The sequence below is a fragment of the Corvus kubaryi genome, unplaced genomic scaffold, assembly GCF_017639235.1.
Source record: "Corvus kubaryi isolate FWS band 111438036 unplaced genomic scaffold, C.kubaryi_AGA036_p1.0 37308, whole genome shotgun sequence".
Classification (NCBI taxonomy): domain Eukaryota; kingdom Metazoa; phylum Chordata; class Aves; order Passeriformes; family Corvidae; genus Corvus; species Corvus kubaryi.
In genome coordinates this window covers 14,726,914-14,747,510 of record NW_024581096.1, presented here as the reverse complement: position 1 = coordinate 14,747,510, position 20,597 = coordinate 14,726,914, and the positions used below count along the sequence as shown (strand labels likewise).

At 49.9% G+C, this 20,597-nt stretch overlaps 1 protein-coding gene across 8 annotated transcripts in view; it reads left to right on the top strand.

Annotated features, from left to right (window-relative positions):
• Positions 1 to 20,597, top strand: part of CNTFR (ciliary neurotrophic factor receptor) — a 206,537-nt gene that overhangs the window by 123,056 nt on the left and 62,884 nt on the right. The window lies entirely within an intron of this gene.

The following is a 20,597-nucleotide window of genomic DNA, read 5'->3' as shown; positions in this document are numbered from 1 at the left end:
TGACAGCTCCATGATGCCCTGCCCCAGGACAATCATGGATGATGCTTCATCCTGCTCTCACCTCCTTGGGATGACTTAATCCCCACTGCCACCACATATCTGGGCCCACCACTAGCTCACATCTCTCCAGGTTGGCAGAGGATTCAGGGCTTATTTTAGTGGTGGCTTTAGAGAGATTACATTTTAAAGTCACTGGTGGCATTGGGAGCTGGAGGGCCCCACATGATCTTGGGTCTAGGCAGGAGCAGGAAGGTCATCAGGGATGGTTGCATCTTGCTGTGGAGTCCAGCCCTGCAAAAATGGGACAAAATGGGGAACCTCCAGCATTCACTGCTTTTCCTGGCAGTCAGTCTGTCTGTAGTTGCTTTTAGAGGATCTTAGAGGGGGATTTTGCTGATGAACTCCAGTAAAGACATCTATGGGCTCTGTGAAATTGAGGAACCCAGCCAGAGTGCCCTGCTGAGCTGCCCTAAATCCAGTTGGGTGGGTTTATATTGCCAGAAGCTGCCAGGTTGGACACAAAGCAGCCAAGGTTTGGCAGCACATCCGCATTTGTGGGGACAGCCACCCTCTGGACATGGAAGGAGCTTGCTGGCTGGTGCTGCAGGAGGGTCCACTACCCCTTCCCAGGGAGCCTGCTCAAAGCATTTGGGTGCTGAGCTGTGTGCTGCTTGTGGTGGTGTGATGCTTCCTGCAGAGAAGCAAAGCTGCTCAGTCCTGCTGTGCTTGTAGGACCACTACCTGGGAAGCTTTGAAGGACTCAGCAACAGGACTTGCAGAGCATCCTTTGGACGCACCATGCTGTTCCTGCTGTGCTGTAGGAACAGTAGCCCAGACCTGTTGCACAGGGAAATGCACAAAACGCAGAAGTGCCAGGTACCTCAGGGTTGCACACACTTGTGTTGTCTAGACAGAAACAAATGCTGCTCCTCACCAGTAAGCAGGACCACGCATTTTGCCACTGACAGCTGGTGCAGAGCTGCAGCGACTGTCACCTTCTGCTCTGTGATCCAGTAGGATTCAGGGGTTTGGCAGCATAGCCTCCCATGTCCTCATGTCCCTCCTGTTTCCCTTGCCTGCCTGTGTCTGGGAGGGAGGTGTCTGGGTCACCAGCTCAAAACTGAAGCTGCTGAGGCCTGTGTGCATCAACAAGTGCCTCAACAGGGGGTGAGAAGTGAGGCAGGGATCTTCCCATCTGCAGGAGCTTCACTGGGGGACAAAAAAGGACACAGGGTCAGAAAATAGGTTACAAGAGCTGGAGAAAGGCTAATAGGGCACTTTCAGGACTGTCCTCAATCTGTTCCCCAGAGGCACTGCGTGTCCCTCCTGGGCACCTCTCAGAAACACCGAGGTATGCTCTGCTCTCCTGCCCACCCCACCGTGCCTGGCTTAGGGAGGCTGCATGCAGGCAGGTGAAGCTGGGGAGTGTCTACCCCACACTGGAGACCCAAAGCTTGTGCCCTGTGCTGCACCTGCCCTGCTGCAGCCTCTCCTCACCAGCCAACCCCAGAGCTCATCCCCCACCCGTGGGGCACTCGGGCTGGAAAAGCACAGCAGGAATGGGGTGGGAGGATGGATTAATCCCACTGGTGGCCGGGACCCGGGGGAGTGGGGGGAAGATGCTGGCATAGAGTCCATTTATCATGCACTTGAGGCACGTTTGACTTTAATAGCTCATGAAGCACTTTAAGAGATGCATTAGCACTGAATACTTGAGTGAGGAGGATGTGACAAGCTGTTAAGTGAGCATGAGCACAACGGAGAGAGCCTGGCCACCCTCTCCTGGCTCTCATATGCACCCTGGTGATTACTGGAGCATCCTGCAAAGTGCCACATGAATTAATAAAAGCAGCATCAGCCTTGGTAAAGGTGAGGCTGCTCATGTATTAACCCCTCTGCTGCCCACCTTTGGTCCTTCTCCTTGGAGCTGGCAGAGCACAGGGGGCATCTGTCTGGGATGTGGAAGCCCGGGATGATCTCCAGTGTCGGGGGAAGGGAGTGGAGGGGCTCAGAAGTCAATGGATTTGAAGTTCCTGTGATCTTTGGGGTGACAGGGCTCCCTTGCTTTGCATCCCTGGCAGGTTGCTCAGGTTTCACCTGCATGACACAGCTGGGGACTGCAACTTCCAGCTACCCATGGGGATGGACACTGTGTGATGGGAGACCAGAGACATCCAGCAGGGCAGCCCCAGGGGGATACTCTGAGGCTGGCACTAATATTCTGGGTCTGGCAGTGGGTTTGGGGTGTCCTGCTTCAAGGAAGGGCAGAGGGGCAATGGAAGAGCATGTCCAGGAGTGTCATCCCCAGCACATGAATAAGCAGCTTTAGATGGGGCTGCCAGATTGGGCCAGACTGCCTGCAGCGATGGGTATTGCCCTGGACAGTCTCAGGGCTGTCCCCATCTGCACAGATCCAGCTGGCATGGAGGGATGGACAGGAGCTGCAGAAAGAATGGGAGAGGACAGAGTAGACAGAACAGGCTGAAGACCATAGGGGAGAGCCTTGTGCCCTCCACACAGAATCAGAGAATGGTTTAGGTTGGAAGGGACCTTAAAGATCATCAAGCTCCAATCCCTCTGCCATGGACAGCAACGCCTTCACTAGATCAGTTTGCATAAAGCCCCATTCAACCTGCCCGTGAACACTTCCAGGGATGGGACATCCACAGCTTCTCTGGGCAACCTTCACCAGTGCCTCACCACCTTCAGAGTGAAGGATTTATTCCTGATACCTAATCTAAACCTACTCTCTTTCAGTTTAAAGCCATTACCCCTTGTCCAGTCACTGCATGTCCTTGTGAGAAGTCCCTCCTCAGGTGTCTTGTAGCCCCTTTGCGTACTGGAAGGTGCTATAAGGTCATCCTAGAGCCTTCTCTTCTCCAGGCTGAAGAATACCAAGTATCTCGGCCTTTCCTCATAGAAGAGGTGTTCTAGCCCTCTAATCAACTTCCTGTTGTTGTGCATAGCTCAGTTTTCCTTCCCATGTTTTGTTCTTCAGGCAGTGGTTGCTGCCAATGTATTTCAGAGTGGAGGAAGGTGGTGGGGACAGCTGAGCACCGACGCGATGCTGTCTGCTGTGACATTCACACCTTTGGTTGTCCAAGGCCTCCACTGTGTGAGAGCAGAGCTGGTGGGGGTCCCTGCAGTGCAGAGACCCTCTCCCTGGCAGGGCCTGGGTGCCTCCAAAGGTCCGGGAGAGGTCACAGCACGAGCTTTGGGGTTTTACCCAAGCTCTTATATGGGAAGTGTGTACATGGTGGAGATGCCTAACCACATGTCAGACTACAAAGTGCACATGCATGGGTGATTTCAGCTTTTGCTGATAAATGCTGTGACTGCCTGTTGCTGGACTTACCTGTTCTTATTAGACCCAATGCCTACGGCAGTCCTGAAAAGAGGGAGCTCTGCTTCCCCAGTCTCTTGCTGTGACAAAGGCATTTTCCCAATCCATCAGCTCTGCCAGAATTATGTCCACATCTGTCCCAGACTGAGATTTCTTTGCTTTTAAAAGAGGAGTAATTCTGCTCTATTGATCCTCACCTTGCTGAATTAACTCATGTTTAAACAATAATTATGTTTTCACCCAGGAGAGGAGACAAAGAGATAAAAGTCTCTGGAAATGAATGCACTTCAGATGCCACATGCCGGGGTTAATTTATTGATAGGAGCAGAAGCTCCCATCTCCTCTCTTCCTCACCAGCAACAAGCAATTAGCCCCCATCATTCCTCAGCCAAGGAAAAGAGAGATTTTGTTTCGTTACTCTCCCGTCTTTCTTGCTCTCTTAAGCCCTGACACTAATCTTTTGCAGTCGGTTCTGCTGCAAAGCTTCCCGGGGGCTCCAGTTTGCACGTGCCTCATTAGAAATGCTGTTGCAAAGACAAAGCATGGACCGGTAAATAGTCTTCAAAATGCACAGCAAAGCCATGCAAATTGGCTTTTCAAAGAGAAACCAACTATGGATAGGAAAACCTCTCTCCCCTTCTCAAATTGCCCAACCCTGTCTCTGTTGCATTGTTTGGCTGACAGAGATGTGACCAGCTCTTTCTGTACTCTGCTTCCTCCACATAAGCCAACCCATGCCAGGAAATGCCCTCTGCCTGGCATGCTTAAACTAGTCATTTTGATTTTGGAGTTTTGTCTGGATTTGCTGTGTAGGAGATGGTTAGTACATTCTCCTCTCCTCTCCTCTCCCTTGTGGCACTATAACAGTGTCCTTCAGTCATGCATTAAGTGACATGACAAACATCTGTCATTTTTTGTTTGTTTTTCCACGCAATCCCCAGGGTGAGTTGAGTGTGCAACAGAGTGGTCTGGAATTTTTGTAATTGCCAGGGCACAGGCAGTCACTGGGGAAGGCAAGGTCAAAGGGACTGACTGTGTGTGCTGAGCTGGGAGGCTGGAGATGGTGCCTTCTTCCAGGCTCAGGTTGGGGCCAGCTCAGGAAAAAACTCCGTCTTCTCATTACACAGCACCTTCATACCTCCCGTGACACTTCCTTTTGCCTCTGGCCAAGTTTTGCTCTCAGCACAGCACACTGGCACTTTATCTCCATGTGGCTCCTGACAAGGCCTTATCAGTGCTGTCGTCCCTGGGACACCATCCTGCATTCTGTGAGTCTGACCTACATTCCTCCACTGGAGATGAATGGACTTGTGTTTGGCTGCATAAAACACATGCTCCTGCTGAGGGAAGGCTCGTATATTAGCTGCTCTGGACTCTGCGTGTGATGGACTCATCCTTTCCATTATGTACATCAGCCCTTGTGTCACCAGCAAACTTTGCCAGCAACAGTTTTATGTTGCCTTCAAGATAATTGATAAGACGAGTGATTAGCAATTGGCCAAGAACAGATCCCTGCGGGGCCACACTGGGAACACCCTCCTGCAATGATGATTCCCCATTAACAATTAATTCCCCATTAGCAATTACATTTTTTAATCCTTCCTGTTATAACTCTGGATGCTCTCATTATCCAGCTGGCTGAAAATACCAGCCTCGCTCCAAACTGCAGCCCCATTCAGCAGACCCTGTTTAAATCATTCTGAAGGCTGCCGTTCAAGGGCAGGCATCTGCTCTTTGCGTCCTTTGCCTCCTTTGCCTTGCTCACTGCTGCTCACAGCTAAGCTAGCCCAAGCTCATGGCCACCCACTGGGAATCAGCGTTGTCCTACTGCATCTGCTGGGGGCCAGTCTGCTGGCCCATCCCTTGCTGGCCAGAGGTACAACCTGGCTGTAGTTCAAGTTGCCCTCTGATGCCTTTCCAAGGAAGGTCCATCATCTCCATCCCTGAGCATTCATTACTGTGATGGTTTTCCCACTGCCTCCCCATCTTCCCTGCCAACCCACAGCTGCAGGGAAGCAGCAGAGACAGCAACCCCACCTGCAGTGACACCCGTGCTGCAACGCATTAGACTCTGCTGCATGCTGTTAGGGTGTTTAAGAGCCCATCAAGTTCTGGGGTCCCCTTTGTTACTCTGATCTTCCCTGGTGAAGGTGATCCTGTCAAGAAGAAGAACCCCAAACCCAAAGAGGCACAAACATCTGCATGCTCCCCTTTCCATTTCTACCCCTCTTTCTGTCCCTGACCACATGACTTTATTTTTCTTTTTTTCCAGTACAAGATGCATCTCCCGAAAGGTTCTCTGTCTGCAAAATAAAAGAAAATAGCCAAAATAGCCCAAGGTCCTGGAACAGCTTTTCCTATTACTGGACATCCCCCTGAGCTAAAGTAGATTTCCTGCCCAGACACAGAGTGAATTACGGCCAAGCTCTCGGCAGCTGACCTTGTGGTCAGCCAGAGCACAGGCTTGCTAATAAATGTGGTCAGCCCCTACCGCAAACAGCCTATTTTTAGTGCCTGTGCTTCCTTGCCCACTGCCTCATCACTCCACAGGGTCCAGAGCCGAGCATCCCACAGGGGGCCAGCCTGTAGGATGCACATCCCAGGCTTGATCCTCCCCCCTGGGAGCTGGGAAATCAAGAAGGTTCATTTCCATGCACTGTCTGTTAATTTTGCACTGCAGAAAGTCGCTGGTGCATGGTGCAGTGTGGCTGGTCTTGCTGGGACGCGCTGTGGGAGTACAGCTCATGCCCATCAGACAGGGACTGCAGACCTCACAGCTCTTGCCTAGGGTCTGTTTGAAAAATAGCCACAGGTCAGCAGTAAGACTGATGTCCCATTGTGCTCAGTGCTGTCAAATGCAGGAGATGAGATGTTCCTGAAGGGCGAGTGGGGGAGAGAGAAGGACAGGAAGAAAAATAGAGGGACTGGCACTTAGGTGAGAGGAAACACAGCTTGGTGGTTCAGGGCTTTTAAGTATTGCCTTTTGCAAGTTATCAAAGTTTGTGGACATTGCAAAGAAGCTGCCTGCTTTCCATGTACAGTTCTGTTTGGAGGCACTGGAACTGAATTTGCCACTTTCTGGAAATGGAAGAAGTTGTTTGAAATGGAGCTGATGGAGTTCTTGAGTAAAGTGGAGATCTGCCCCTCTTGAGCCATCCAGGAACTTGGAAGGAAACCTAGCTGGCAATATCTGTGATGCTAACAAAAAAGGGAACCCTTCCCCAAAAATAGGTCCTGTGTATTGAAGCAGATGACAAATCTGTAAAAGAATAAAAGACAGAAAAGAAAAAAGAAAACACATCTTAAGAGTGTGGATCTATCAGACTTTGGACAAGCCTGTGATCCCACAGAACTGGTGAAAATAGTTTGTATCTGTGGTGAGAAGAAGAAACTGCCAGGAGGATCACAGTCAGCCAGGACTCATTAGTTCTGCCAGTGTCAAGGAAAAACATGTCTCAGTAGTCTCTTAAGGCTTCATTACACATCAACAGGCAATGAAGGAGGAGGAATGGGATTTGTAGTCCACCCAGACATCTAGAGAAGCTTCAAGTGGAGGATTACTGCTGACATAGAGCAATGATGCCACAACCTGTGGGGCGGAGGCTGGACCTGCCGGGCTGTGGCTGTGCAGAGGGGACAGCACTAAATTTGTTGACCATCTACATAAGCCAGAGAGTCCTTGCCAACAAATCCTTGCTGACACCCAGTGCTGAACAAGGCCTGCTTATTGGGGAGAGGCTGAGAGGAAGGGTTTGGATTTCCTTCTCACCATGGCACTGCCCTGCTGTGTGGAGCAGGAGCATGGCTTCCTCTGCGGACGCATGGTTCTAAATAGACACATTGCCACAGCAACTGGGAGCCTCCAAAAGCTGATAGAAGCCAAAATCTCATTTGCACAGATTTTCAGACCCTGGGAAGCTGAGGTTTAGCCCAGCACAGAGGGAATAGCCATGGGCCTTGTTCTTTATGTGAGCACTGGCTGCTGAAGAAGGGCTGTGTCCTGTCCTAGCACAGAGCTCCTTTTGTGGAAGAGGAAGCAATCTTCACCCTTTCTTTACATTCTTGAAGGCTTCCAGAAATGGAAGATCGCATAAAACTGTCGGGTGGGGTGGAAACCTTTGGTGCTTCAGGGGTTTGGCTTCAATTAGCCTCCAAAAGCTCCAAAAGGAAAGGTCTCACCTTGGAAGTCACATGTGGCCATCCCAGTGAGCCAGACATCTCACATTTCCAGAGCAGCCTGCTCCCACCAGCTCACGTGTCTAACAGAACTTGGACTGAAGGTACCACTCACTATTTATCTGATTTGAAGAGTTTCCAGTGTCTGAAGTCCTGGATGCCCTGGAACTGCAAAGCCGATCTCCAGTCAGGCTCAAAGAGCAAAACATGACAGCCCTGGGGGAAGCTCTGGGCACCACTTGTGGAAGCACAGAGCCTCAGTAGAGGGTGCTACAAATCATCCCCAGGATACATCACAATAGAGCTGTGTGTGGCAGAACCCAGGACCTAAAGGTCAGGAAAGGCTGAGACATTCAGGTCCTGCACATCCATCTGTAGTGTTGGGCATGGAGTCACTTGCTGCTATCTTCAGCCCACCTGTGACACATCTGGGAACAAGCAAAGCCCTGGATAATGGGAACACAGGCACAGCAAGACACCGAGTACAAACGTAATCATCTCTGCTTCCTCAGAGAGGATTTTCTGGGGTGGAACAGAGCAAAGATACCATGAAGCACGATCAGGAGTGCAGATCAGATGCTGGGACACAACATCCACAAACCTCTTTAATTGAAGTCCTTGGTGGGGTTAATTTCTCTGAGCAGATACTGTGCTTCTGTGGAAAGGGAAATACCAGATTCCTAATCAGGCCAGCAGATGCTGGAGTGTAAAAAATACACAGAACAACTTGCAAGATATGCAGTCTGTGCTGTGGATGAAAAGAGCATCTTTCAGGATAAGCGGTCTTGGGCAGCACTAAATGGGGGGGATCCATGCAGAGAAGCCAATATAATTGTGGCCTATTAAAAGGAGAAAGAGAAGAAGGATTGAGGAGGGGCTGTGGCAGGCTCGTTACAGAGAGGAAAAGCAATGTGTGTCACCTTGTAATGACTGCTCCAGGAAGGCCCATCAGGTGGAGAAGTGAAGTGAAACCTCAAGGCAATTGACAGTGATGGAGGCAGGAGGGGTTACAGCAGTGTTAGTCCTGTATGAACTATTGATCTCTTGGTGTACAATTTGCTGGAAAACGCTGCTATCTAGGCTTAGCTCTTAGCACGTGCTGATTGAAGCCGAGCAGTCTGGAGTCTCATTGCACTTTCTTCCCTTGAGTAGACCCATACTGGGGAGGCTGGTGCTGGGGAAAGGGATTTTTGGCTGTGATTCACAGCATGGGGAAAAAACAGCTTTGTCTCTACTTAGGACACAAGGGGAAGGGGATAAAATATCTGCATGCAGGGAGAGTACCTGGCAAGACACATCCACTTCTCAGTTCAAAATTCCCTATGGATGGGGCAGAACCTCACCTCGGGGTGCACACGGTTGACAGAAAGGTAGTGCTTTTCATCCCAGGTGCAACGCACTTGACCTTCCTAGCTTTTTCAGTTTGCAAAGCCTGCAGCATTTCCTCTGGAGCAGACCTGTGTTAGCAGATTTAAGTCATCTGCCAGTAGCCAGGCTCTTCTTAGTCATCTATTCCAGAGCTTTGCAAAACAGCCAGAGGTCTACAGAGCTGATGCTGGAGAACATTGACCTGCAAGGCCAGGAGCCCATAGGACTTCTGCCAGCCAAGACCTCTGTGATTTGTAGGCAGAGCAGAGCCGGCACCATCACACTGAGGAATTGACTGGGATGCACAACCTAAAGCAGGGCTGCAGCATGTGGCCTGTCTTACTTGATTCCTGCTGGATTTGCAGAGGTGTAATGAGGTGTGCCCTTGTGTGCATGCATTTCTGATGTCCAGGCCTCGAGTGTGCTGCTGAATAACAGCTCTGCTCGAAGACAGATGGAGGGGAATGGATGTTTTGCTCCTCCAAAGAGCACTTCTGTTCTCTGGAGAAAGGTCCACTCTGTGCTCAGCTGGTCTCTGCTGCTCGCAGCAGGGCTACACCTGCTGCCTCCAGGATCCAAACTGAAATAAAGCCAAGGAAGTTGAGGAGCATCCCTCACAGAGGTAACAGAGCTGCAGAGGGGGATCAGGGTCTTATCCTGTTGTGAGTGGCATGAAGGCAGGCTCACAACAGCAGCACCTCCTGGAAACCTGGGTGGTGCAGAGTGTACACACAGGGGTCCACTGCCGAGAGCTTGTCCTCATTAGCCCCACATCCATTCATCCATCCAAGTGAGGATATTCTCCAACCAGGCGGTTGAGCTCTGCTCATCATCTGCATTGTTTATGCACAAATCCACTCCCAGAGGGAGTGTAAATTGAGCCTGGAGTGCTCCCGATGGGTTTCTCCAGCCATAGCCACGAACTTGAGATTTTGTAGGATGAGTCACAGAGAGCCTCTGACTCCAGCCAAACCACAAGCCCTGGCAGGTTGGACTCTGCTGAGTTTGTGGCTTGCCTGTGCTGTGGTGTGGTTGCTCCAGCTGACAGGATGCTGTGCAAGGGAGAAACTGAGGCACATGGGAGTGAGAGTGCATTAGATACAGAAGCTAATGTCTGTCTGTCTAGTCCTCTCCTGCAATTTCCCATAGAAACCTCCATGTCTGGCCATAACTGTGAGTCTGGAGACCTGCCACAACCTATGCCAGCTGCTGGGACAACTGGAGAGGCAGGGTGCAAAGGGATGAAAATCCAGTGATGTTGCCGAAGAGTGGGAGGAGGCTGTTGAGCCCTGCAGGAACTCCTGCTGTTGAGAGGGGGTGCAGCATTACATAGGATGCAGCAAGGCACGAGCCTGGTGGTCATATTCATGGCATAAGTTCCTGTGCTCAGCAGACTTGAAAATTAGTTTTACCTTTATGGTATGGAAAGCACAAGGTCTTGTGTTTTTCCTTTGTGTGAGGGTCCCTCTGTGTGGCAGAGTGGAGGGGCAGATCAGGAGCTTGGATTCCCCACTGGTGCCTGCTCACCTTCAGAGCATCACACAAGCCCTTTGGCACAATTAGGAACCACAGCCACAGGCTCACCGGCTGGTGAGCTCCAGTACTGTTCCCACTGGTGATCCAGTGAAGTCCATTCACTCTCCTGTGACTCTTCCCTGTCCCCTTTGCTCTCAGGGAGACTCTCCATCTTTGTCCATTGACACCCAGCCCTTGCTTTCCCATCTCCCAGCATCACAGGGCACATCACTTTGGGAACTAAGAGAAAGGGCTTTGCTCATCCTTTGTCTTGCAGGGTGCTCGTGCTCTGTCTCTGGTCCCATGCAAGCACCCTCCTCTTAGCCTTGGCTGGGCGTAAAAGCTGTGCCAGCTCCGTGGTTCCTGTTGGGGGGAGAGCCTTTAGGGATGCCTGCGGGATGCCTCACTGCTGATTTACAGCTGCAGCTCACTGGGGTCTGTCCTGGCTCAGATGACTCCTCCAGGTCTCAGCTCTGACACAGACATACCTGTCCATCCCTCCTGGTTTGCAAAGAGAGCTTCTGTTGTTTTCAACCCCAGTTGCTGGAGGCTGATCCTTGCTTTTATGGAGCGTGAGCCCTGAATATTCAGGAAGCAGCACTGAAGTTGGTGCGACCATGGTTGGCAGGCTCTGGCCCTTAATTAATTAGCATTGATTGTACTTCCAACAGTGGAGGAGGGAGCTGCAGCTGAGGGAAGCAGTGAAGTGTTGCAATATAATCACTGCAGCTATTTTCACGCTGCTGGTTGGTGCTCTTCAAAAGTTACCTAGCTGCTGCATTCGCAGCATGGTAGAAAGGAAAATCCGAGGGGGAATAGTAGCAACATGGGACTTTCAGAAGCTGTCATGTCATTTTAGAAGAAACATCTGTCTGCATGTCTGTATAGGGTCGGGGTTTTTCTAACTTTTTGGTTTTTTCTTTTTGAAATTTGTTATTTATTTATTTATTTTCTGGGTATTGACATTGTCTTAGCTTATCAAAGGTGCTGTTCATGTCTTTTGCATGGCAGTAGGGTCAGTTCACCCCTGGGCCACCAAGAAGTGCTGTTTAAGAAGTGGGATGTGCCTTGTCTCCCAGGAAATTTGGAGCAGGTTGTGGGGCTGAATCAGTCACTTTAAAGTGGAAGTGTCTGCCCCATCTGAGCAAGATAGCCAGTGGACAGCCCAACCTCTGTGTTAGTGATCCCCTTCACTCTGTAATCTGAGCAAGTCTGTTCCACAGAGCTCTCTGAGTCTATGGGCTTTTGTATCCGTGACGCATTTCTTCCTCCATATTTTTGTAATTTTCTTCTTGGCAGCTCCAGAGAGATGGGCCCAAGCATCCTTCTATTGATCTATGAGAAGGACTTGGAGATGTAAACCCAGAAGGAAAATTTCAGGATTTAGGTAGACAGATTTAATCCCATCACATTCTTCATCCTGCCCTAAATCACAGCTCCAGAATGAAGAACTTCACAGTGAGAGCCGCCATGAGCGCTCACAGCTCTTTTAATGCTGTTACCTGATGTTGCAGATGTGTCTCCCAGCCTGGTGAATACCGAACCCTCCTGAAAACATTCAGTGCCTTTAATTTGTGCTGTGGCATGGGCTTGTCCCTGCACAATGTGCTGGGCTGTGACTGTGTGCTGGGAGCCAGGGCTGTGGTGGGGGGCTTTCTTTCCCACATGTGTGCCCAGAAACCTTGCCAGGATTCTGGGAAAGCAGTGTCAGGGCTGGATGAGGAGTGGAAAGTGGGTGTCAGCAGGCAGAGACCTTCAAGTCAAGCCTGGTAGCAAAAGGGATTAGTGGATACGGGCTGTTGGGTGATTTAATTGTGTTTTCCTTCCTCCAGTGAGTTTGCGCCATTTTTCTTGACTTGCTTAGCCCTAAGGAGTTTTTTAGTGTAACCAGTATTTATGGAAGGCTTTTTGCTTTGGTGCCTCAGAGGGAGTCACTGGTGCACACGGCAGCAGCTGTTCCATAGCCCCACAAGCCATCCCTGCAGTGCCCGAGTGCAGGCATCCCAAGAGCCATACGGGGGTCCCAGGTGAATAAAAAGGCACTGGATGAAATTAATTCAGTGCTTTGTGGTTTTGTATTTCAGCAGGGTCAGGAGAGCCTGACCAAACCCTGGTGTCAATGTACTAGGTGCCATAGGATCACAGGGAAGGAGGAAAACCAGAGCCTAGCTCTGATGAAAACAACTCTCCTGGGCCAGTTATTTCATCTGCTTTGGGGACTTCAGCTCCATGTGTAAGGCAGGGAGAATGATGCTCTTCTCATTCATCTCACTCATTTTTGTTGTCAGATCCTTTTGGCAGGCGCTGCATCTTGCTGTGTGCCGGCACCAAGCAGTGGATGACAGGGTGGACATCCCTGGGGGGCTGCAGGCAGTGTGGCAGTGTGAATGCTGAGGAGGAGCTGCCTCCATCCCCTGTGCTTCCCATGAGGGGTACCCCCATCAGGGAGAGAAGCGCTTGCTGCCAATCTGTCCTGGGCAAAGCTGATGGGCAAAATCCTCAGGGGAGCTGTTTCCTGTTGGAAATTAAGTCCCATCAACATCTAAATGTTTTACAAAATCATATTTCTCTGTCAGGGGAGATAACAAAGAGATGAAGCATAGGGGAAGGAATGGCTGAAGTTTGTCTTTTTGGTATTTTTCAGAAATTGTTAGGTTCTTCACTTTGAATTGACCCCCCCTTCCCCTTATAGAAGCAAATGTTTTGCAAGCTATTTGTACAACTCAGCGTAGACATTTTGGAAAAACACCCTAAAACACATGAAAACCTTTGTTTTCCTCTGAAGGAAGGAACTTGCTTGTTTTGGGGCTTTTTTCCCTCTTTAACAGAGAATATTTGTAAACTTGGACCTTTGCCCTGGTGGAGGCAGAGCAGCATTTTCAACTTCATGGCACCCTGGGCCTGCCCTGGCTGTGCCAGAGCTGCGGGAGGGGCTGCAAGCACCAGATCCTGGAGTAGCCGGGGCATCTCCTCTCGCCCATTCCCGCTCCCGTGGCCACTCTCCCGTTGCCGTCTGCAGCCGCTCTCCCTGGGTGGGCTGCAGAGCATCCTCTTATTGCTGTGCTTCAGTTTTCCTATTCATGATCTCGAACTGGAGGTAGGGGAACAGCCGCTCTCTGCCTGTAGCTGTATGCATGTGTGCATAGATTTGCACTGATTTTCTCTCCTTAAGGACTTTCTCGTATTCCCCCCTCGCAGGCAGTGCATGCAGTTGTCTGCAGGCTTCTGCCTCTGGGCAATTTCCTCCTCCTCATTACTACCCTTCACTCCCTCATCCTTTATCCTCTCCCTCCCTCCTGATGGAGACAGTCTTTCACAGCCGACTCATTTCAGAGATGTTTTTTTCACTGCCGAAGCCAAGATTTTTTTCTCTCCCATTGCACTTCGCCTGGAAATGGGAGGAGGAAGCAGGTTTTGGGTTTGGTTTGGGATTTTTTTTCAGCAATAAATAATTTCTGAATGCTGAAGAGGCAAGAGAGTGAAGCTGGCGTTAGGCTACATTGAAATACTCCATTTGTTCTGGGAGTCTTTCTCCCCCCTCCTCCAGAAAGCTTCCTCTAGTGTTTAATTTTAAAGCAAATTGCTATTATTTTTTGTTTTCTTACTTTCCAGAAGAGATTCCTCTATTATTTTGGCTTGTCTGGAGATTTCCATGTACACCAGAATTTTTTTCCTTCGCTTTTCTTTCCTCTTTGATTTCTTTTCGCCGGGGTTAAAAGCCCCAAGTCAGCAAGGTACTTAAACACATGCTCAAAGTTAAGGCCTTGCCTAAGTGCTTTTCTGACTTGGAGCCAAAGATATTTTCTCAAGTCCTTTAAATGCTTCTGAACCTGAATTCAAAACGTTTTACAGAAATTCCAGAATTCAAGTATCTCTTGTGCTAATAATAGTTGTAATTCAGTACTGCCTTCAGATGACTGGAGCTCTGGACATGGTGAGCTTCTGAAGACTCTTACTCTCAGAAAATATACTTCCCTAAAATCTTCTGCTTCAAACTCAAGAGCTCTCCAGAGAGTGGGGCACACTTACTTGTATTTCAGTCAATGATACATAACTGGCCTTTTAGCTGTTGTTTTGCTACACTCAAAGCTTTTAAACATTGAAATTTAGGAAATAATGTGCAATTGGTTCAAGTCATACTGAATAAATGTCTGCTCCTGAACATTTGCTCATTGTCCCCAACAGAGGGAATGAAAAAACCACACCAAACTGACAGCTCTCTGAAATGGCAGCATCACTTATTGGAGGTTAGGAGATGCTCTCAAAGGCAGACTGGGCTCCCAAAAGCAGTGCTGCTCTCTGCTTTTGAGAGTTTAATCAGATGGATGGCAACAAAAGTGGTATGGAGAGGGAATGGCAGTGGGTAGACAGGCAGGTAAGGCTGTGTCAAAGAGGAGGAGGAGGAGAAGGTATTTCCAGAAGCAGAGAGACCATAAATATCAAATGGAAATTACAGCATGTTTTTTTCAGGCTCTGCATGATGAAGCCATGAGGGTTCTGCATGATGAGGCAATCAGCCAGCCAGTGGGAGCTGCTTTGGAAATGCTCAGCTGGTTAAGAGCATCTTCTTCACAGGTTTTGGAAAAGGTGCTGGACATTGGTGCTTAGGGCACCAGCAAGGGAGCAGGGCTAGGCAGGAACTGGCTCAGTTCACAGTCCCTCAAGGACCTGCATGCTCCCTCCTCTGAAAGTATTCTGTGATCCTTCCAAGAATGGGAACAACCCTGCTGAAAGCTCCTGGCTTACTGTCCTTGTCTTAAGTCTCTCTCTTCTGAGGTGGTGTTATCCCCTGCGAGCTTCTGCACTGTGCTTTGCAGATAGATGAACAAGAGGTATCCATTCTATGATTCTGTAGTACGTGCACATCTGTCCCTGCTCATGGCAGGGAGGTTGGACTAATCATCTTCAGAGGTCCCTTCCAAACCATTCCATGATGCTATGATCTGTGCAAGAAGGCATGCAAAGGCTCTGTCCGTATGCCCCAAAGCACCGTGCACTTTCAGTCCCCTGCTCTCTCATGGATTGACTTCCTGCTGCTGGAATCATCCATGTAGTGTGCAGAAAACCCCATCTCTCCTACCTGCCCAGAAACAAATCCAAAGGCACTTCCACCTTTGATAGCTCTCCGACCGCAGAGTAATTTGTAAATACTCAGGCAGTCTGTGGATTTATGGGGCTCCCAAATAGTGCTGGCCCCCACAAGCAGCTCAGAAAGCATTTGGGGACCATAACCCTGCAGTCATGATGTCCATTGTTCAGATACACTTTCCAGCCCTTAATCAGAGTCCCAGCCTCATTCAGCCCCAAGCTGGAGCCTGCTTCTCAGCTCTGCTCAAGATCCAGGAGCTCTGTCCTGGGGTCTTTTTGTGTGGTCTGTAGTGCTCCATTAGCTATACTCAGCTATTTATTTTGTGTCTCTGGTGTAAGTAATGCTCTTTCCAGCATGCCATGGCCCATCTTTCCCCCAGGAGGTACTTGCACCCAGCAGGTACTGTGTGATGGGTGGGCTGCAGCTCTTCTGGCTGTGACACAGCTCAGCACGTGCCGGTGATCCTTTCCAGGCTTGTCTTTGCTTGAGGATCCTTCAGAGTGAAAGGCGTCAAATGCAAATGCAGTATCTCGTTATTACCAGTGCAAATCCCAATGCCTTGCCTTGGTTGTTGATACAGCCCCTGCAGGGGAGAGAAGATGAGTGCCTTATTTTTAATATTGTTTTGAAATCAGCACCGGGCTCCAGATATGCAGGTGTTACTTGGAGGAGTGATGGTGACTGGGTCAAAAAACCCCTCAAACTTGGGAAAACGGTTCCCATTTTATCAGCATCTCTTCTTCCCACCCTCTTCACTGTGCTGCACTGGCAGCAGCTCAGTTCCTCTGCTATTCTAGCCATGTGCACAAGAAAAGTCTTGGTGCAGGGGTAAGAAATCCTTCTTTTGGGAAGAAATGAGCCCTGGGGTGTAACCTTCAGGTTACAGGTTACAGGTGGAGAGAAAAGTTGTGGTGCTTCTGTTGGGAGCCCCAGGGAATGCCCTGTCCCGTGTGTCTTGGTGCTACAACAGGGGTTGATTTCTCAGTCCAGCTTCCGTGATGCTTTTGAGTCCTGTCCCTGTGTGCAGTGCACTCTGTGCCTCCTCCTTGTGGGGCTGAGCAGTAAAGGGGAGGATGAACCTCCTGTACCTGTGGTTAAAAAAGCAGAGGAGTTTTTCCATCCTCAGGCCACAGAAGTTCATGTGTTAAGTTGCAGTTACCCCAGCTTCAAGCCCAGCTGCTGCTGATCCACCCAGGGGCGTGAGCATTACATCTGTAAGCGACAAGCCACTGGCCTACAGCAGGCAGAACCCAAGCCAACAGACAGACAGAAAGAGCCTGAGGGGCTGAATTTTAGAGCTATTAAATGATTAAATGCAAGGGAAAAAAAAGTTAATTTAGCATCGTGGTTGTGATTTTACACACCCAAGAGCCTGGAAATTGAGAGCTCTGCTTCTCACACAGGGATCGTAACTTGGCACTGCACAGATTGTACAGTATGTAAAATTAGACTGGAGAAATAGTAAATATGCTGCAGGGACCAATACTGTCTTGGCAGAAGGAGGATGGACTGAGTGGGACCCAACAGGTCTTTTACGCCTCTGACTTCCATAATTCTGTGCTAATAAAAAAACACTGCACAATGCCTGATACTAATCCGCAGCCCTGAGTGAGGTGAAGCAGGAGCTGGGTTGTTATGTGAACAAATAGCGGTCGCCCCCGGTATATTTGAGCAGAGCAAGGCTGTTATTTGAGGGCGGGCGTGTGGGCATTGGTGAACGGGGATGGGGAGTGCTGTGCACCGGGTTGGAAAGGCAGGTTGAGGTTGGTGAGGAGTGAGGCACCCTGATGTCTCTATCTGGCTCTGCCCCCACCTCTCCCTCCCCAAACCTTGGTAAATAGAGGCGTCTTCACGCTACTGCTGGACAACAATGAGCTTTTCTTGTGTTTATGGCTCTGATTTGGGCACCTAATTCTGAATCATATTGATTTCCCCCTAAACGGCATTGAAAAGCCTGATCTAAGCACTGTTTTGTGGCCTAGAGTTATTTGTCCTGTCTGCATGAAAAAGCAGGACAAAAAAACAAGCCTCTAACTCACCCGTGGTGCTAGCACTGGTCATTTGGCAGCAAAGGTTGAAGGCTCAAGTGAGCCCAGCCTGGAGGATGTTGGTGGGGTTTTCCTGCTTGTGTGCTGGTTCCCCTTAGTGCCATTTCCTCTGTTCTTCCAAACACCTTTCCCTCCATACCACCCCACATGCCGGAGCAGCCCGATGTAGTTGCAGGGAACTGGAGGAGTTGCTGCTTTGCCAAGCAACTGCACTTCCTCAAGATGAGTCGTCTCAAGCTGACTTCGCAAGGAAGCCAAGGGGGCAAGGTCCCATTCAACCTTGCTTTAGGATGAAAACAGTGTCACAGCTCAGCAAGTTGCAGCAAGGAGAGCACTTGGAGTCCCAGGACACTTGGACTAGAAGAGTTAGGACAGACATCCAAGTGATGGTCTTACCAAGACCTTCTGGAAAGCAGATCAACACATGAACTCAGGTCCCCTCCTGGGATGCAAGAACAAAGCCTCCTGTGGAAAAACCCAAAAAGCCAAGATCACCAGCCCAAAAGAATCCAGACCTCTCTGCTGTAGAGCAGCTGAGACAGAAAAGCAGAAGTAGCAGCAGAGGTGCATCTTCTGGTTCTGGCTGGGCCAACACAACATGATCCCTGATAGAAGTGTGCGACCATTGCAGATGGGTGCACACCAGCATTAGCATCCTTGGGCAGAGCTCACTCCTACCCCGAAGCCATGGGAAAGGGCAGCTCCTTTGTGGTCTCCTGCCCATGCATGGCTGAGGAGGCTCTGTTACAGAGGCAGGATGGATTTGGTTGCTGTTCTCAGCTTTGCTTGTCCCCTGTGACCAGGGTCAAGTTGTGCTTGGGGCAGCACATCACTGTACAGCTCCTACTACTCCCAGCGAGAGCTGGGTTTGATGGCATGCAGGGAAACAAGGCTGCCTCTGACACAGAGCCCTTCTGGCTTGCAGCCAGGAGCACTGCCAGTGTGGAGTTCTGGGCTGATGTGATATGTCAGATCTAAAGAGCTGCAAGAGAGCTGCAGAATGCAGCAGTACCAGGAGAAGACACAGACATAATAGGGCACAGGGAGGACACACTCTGCCCTGGTGAAATCCCACTCAGACCAGACCAAACCAAAGGTGTTGATTCAGCCAGGCTGATGATATGCTACAAGCAGAAGAATGACACTTAACTTACTTGTCTGCTAAGGCAGCATTCCCCATCCTCCTACCGTGTCTGCCAGCCAGGGCTCCCCATCGGCCCACAGCCCAAAAGGCACAGGGAGCTGCTAAATCCCATGGAGCTGAACCAGTCCTGCAGCAAAGACTTGGCCCTCACTTCTGCTGTGAGACTGTGTGTCTTCTTCTTCCAGCAGTGGGTCTCTGTTCTCTGGTTTCCTGCTGGGTTTAGCACTGTGTTTTCTCCGTGGAGGGTGTTGATTCTCTGCCACTGCACAGCCTTGCTGGCCCCAGTGCATAAGCCATGCAAGTGACACCATCCTGATGGTGCTGCCATCCTGACTGTGTCACCTGGAGCTCAGCCTGGGCAATGGCATGTCAAGCTCATAGCAGTGCAGGCATCACACCCCCCCACTGCTGGACCATCAAGTCCAGGAGGGAGCCCATGAATTGGATACCATTTGTGACAATGCAACTTTTGATGCTAAATGTGTCCCTTCATCCTCAGAAAGACCCAGTAGATGTTGTATTAAGGCTCATGGGAGAGGCACCAGCCTTGTGCAGTTGAGCAGCTAGAAGGGCCACGAAGGCCCTTGTCATGCCATGATGGACATCCCCAATTGGATTTGGGATGCAGCTTCAGAGGGAGGTGAAAGGTGAGGCTGCTGAAGAGCTGGAGCAGAACTTCTCTGGGGGCAGCAGAGCTTTGCCAGTGCTCACAGGAGGATGATTTGTGTTCACATCCAGGCTGAGGGAAGAGGTTTTCCTGCCCTGGATCTTGCCCTGAGCCAAGCATATCAGAGGGGTCAAGTCCCTCCTTCACAATGCTCCTGAAGTAAACCAAGGTCTGCTTCCAGGCTGTCATGATGCGATTGAGTACAAGTCCTTTAGCACCCATCTGTTATCTCTTAATTAAAGTTTCTTTCTAATTATTTTTTCTTGTCAAGAGCAAAGCTGCTGACTCCAGGGATTTACCAAAGTAGAGCAAACAAATGCGGGCTCTGCTTTCTGCAACTCTTCATTAATGGACAAAATTAACTTGGAACAGTCCATATCTTTGGCTGCATCAATGACACTTAATTATGCTTGTTTCCTTACAAAGATGTACCCAGTTTTAAATCACTTGCAGAAGAAGTGCCTCTTTAAGCATGAAATTTCTTCTCCCTGAAGGAAGATTTCTGCTGTTAAGAAAAGCTGTGCGAAGACCAAGTGGCATCACAGGGAATAGATGTGAGGAGATCAAGACTGGGGTATGCTTTGGGAAGCTGGTGTCAGGAAACCCTCTCCAGGGCCAGGGACTGCTTCATCTCAAGAAGGGCAGACCTCAGGGGCTGTCAGGCTGTACATGGGAGTGGAGCCACTGGCATTCCTTGGACACAGTTGGTGCTGCTCAGGCCAGTGGGCATGGGTCCTGAAGCAAGTGAGAGGCCACAGGGTTGTGCCACTACCCTGTCCCATGGCTGGAGGAGGCCAGGAACATCCTCATCTGGAGGCTGATCAGGACACCCCTCTGTCCTCTTGCCCCCTCCATCCTCTGGGGCTCCCTGCTCATCTCCTGTGGGCTGATTCATCTCATTTACCATGGGAAGTTGTGGAGTGAAAGACCCTTCTGGTTTATATGCTTGGAAAGCTCTTGGCATAGCCCTGGCACTGTGTAAATATTAAATGTATAATTTATTGTGTACACAGAGAGCTAATTAGCTGCTGAGACAATTATTTGTGGCTGGTTTCTCAGCTGTGGGAGGGACATACGAGGCCCAGTGGGGTGATGTGAAGGCCTCTGTCCAAAGGCACATAAGTAATTCTCCATCCCACTGCAGAAGTGCTCCATGTCCTATCAGAGAAAGTGAGGACCTGGCCTTTCTCACTGCTTTGGCTTCACCATCTGCAAAAGAAGGAAAGAGCCAGAGTCTCTGCAACCTG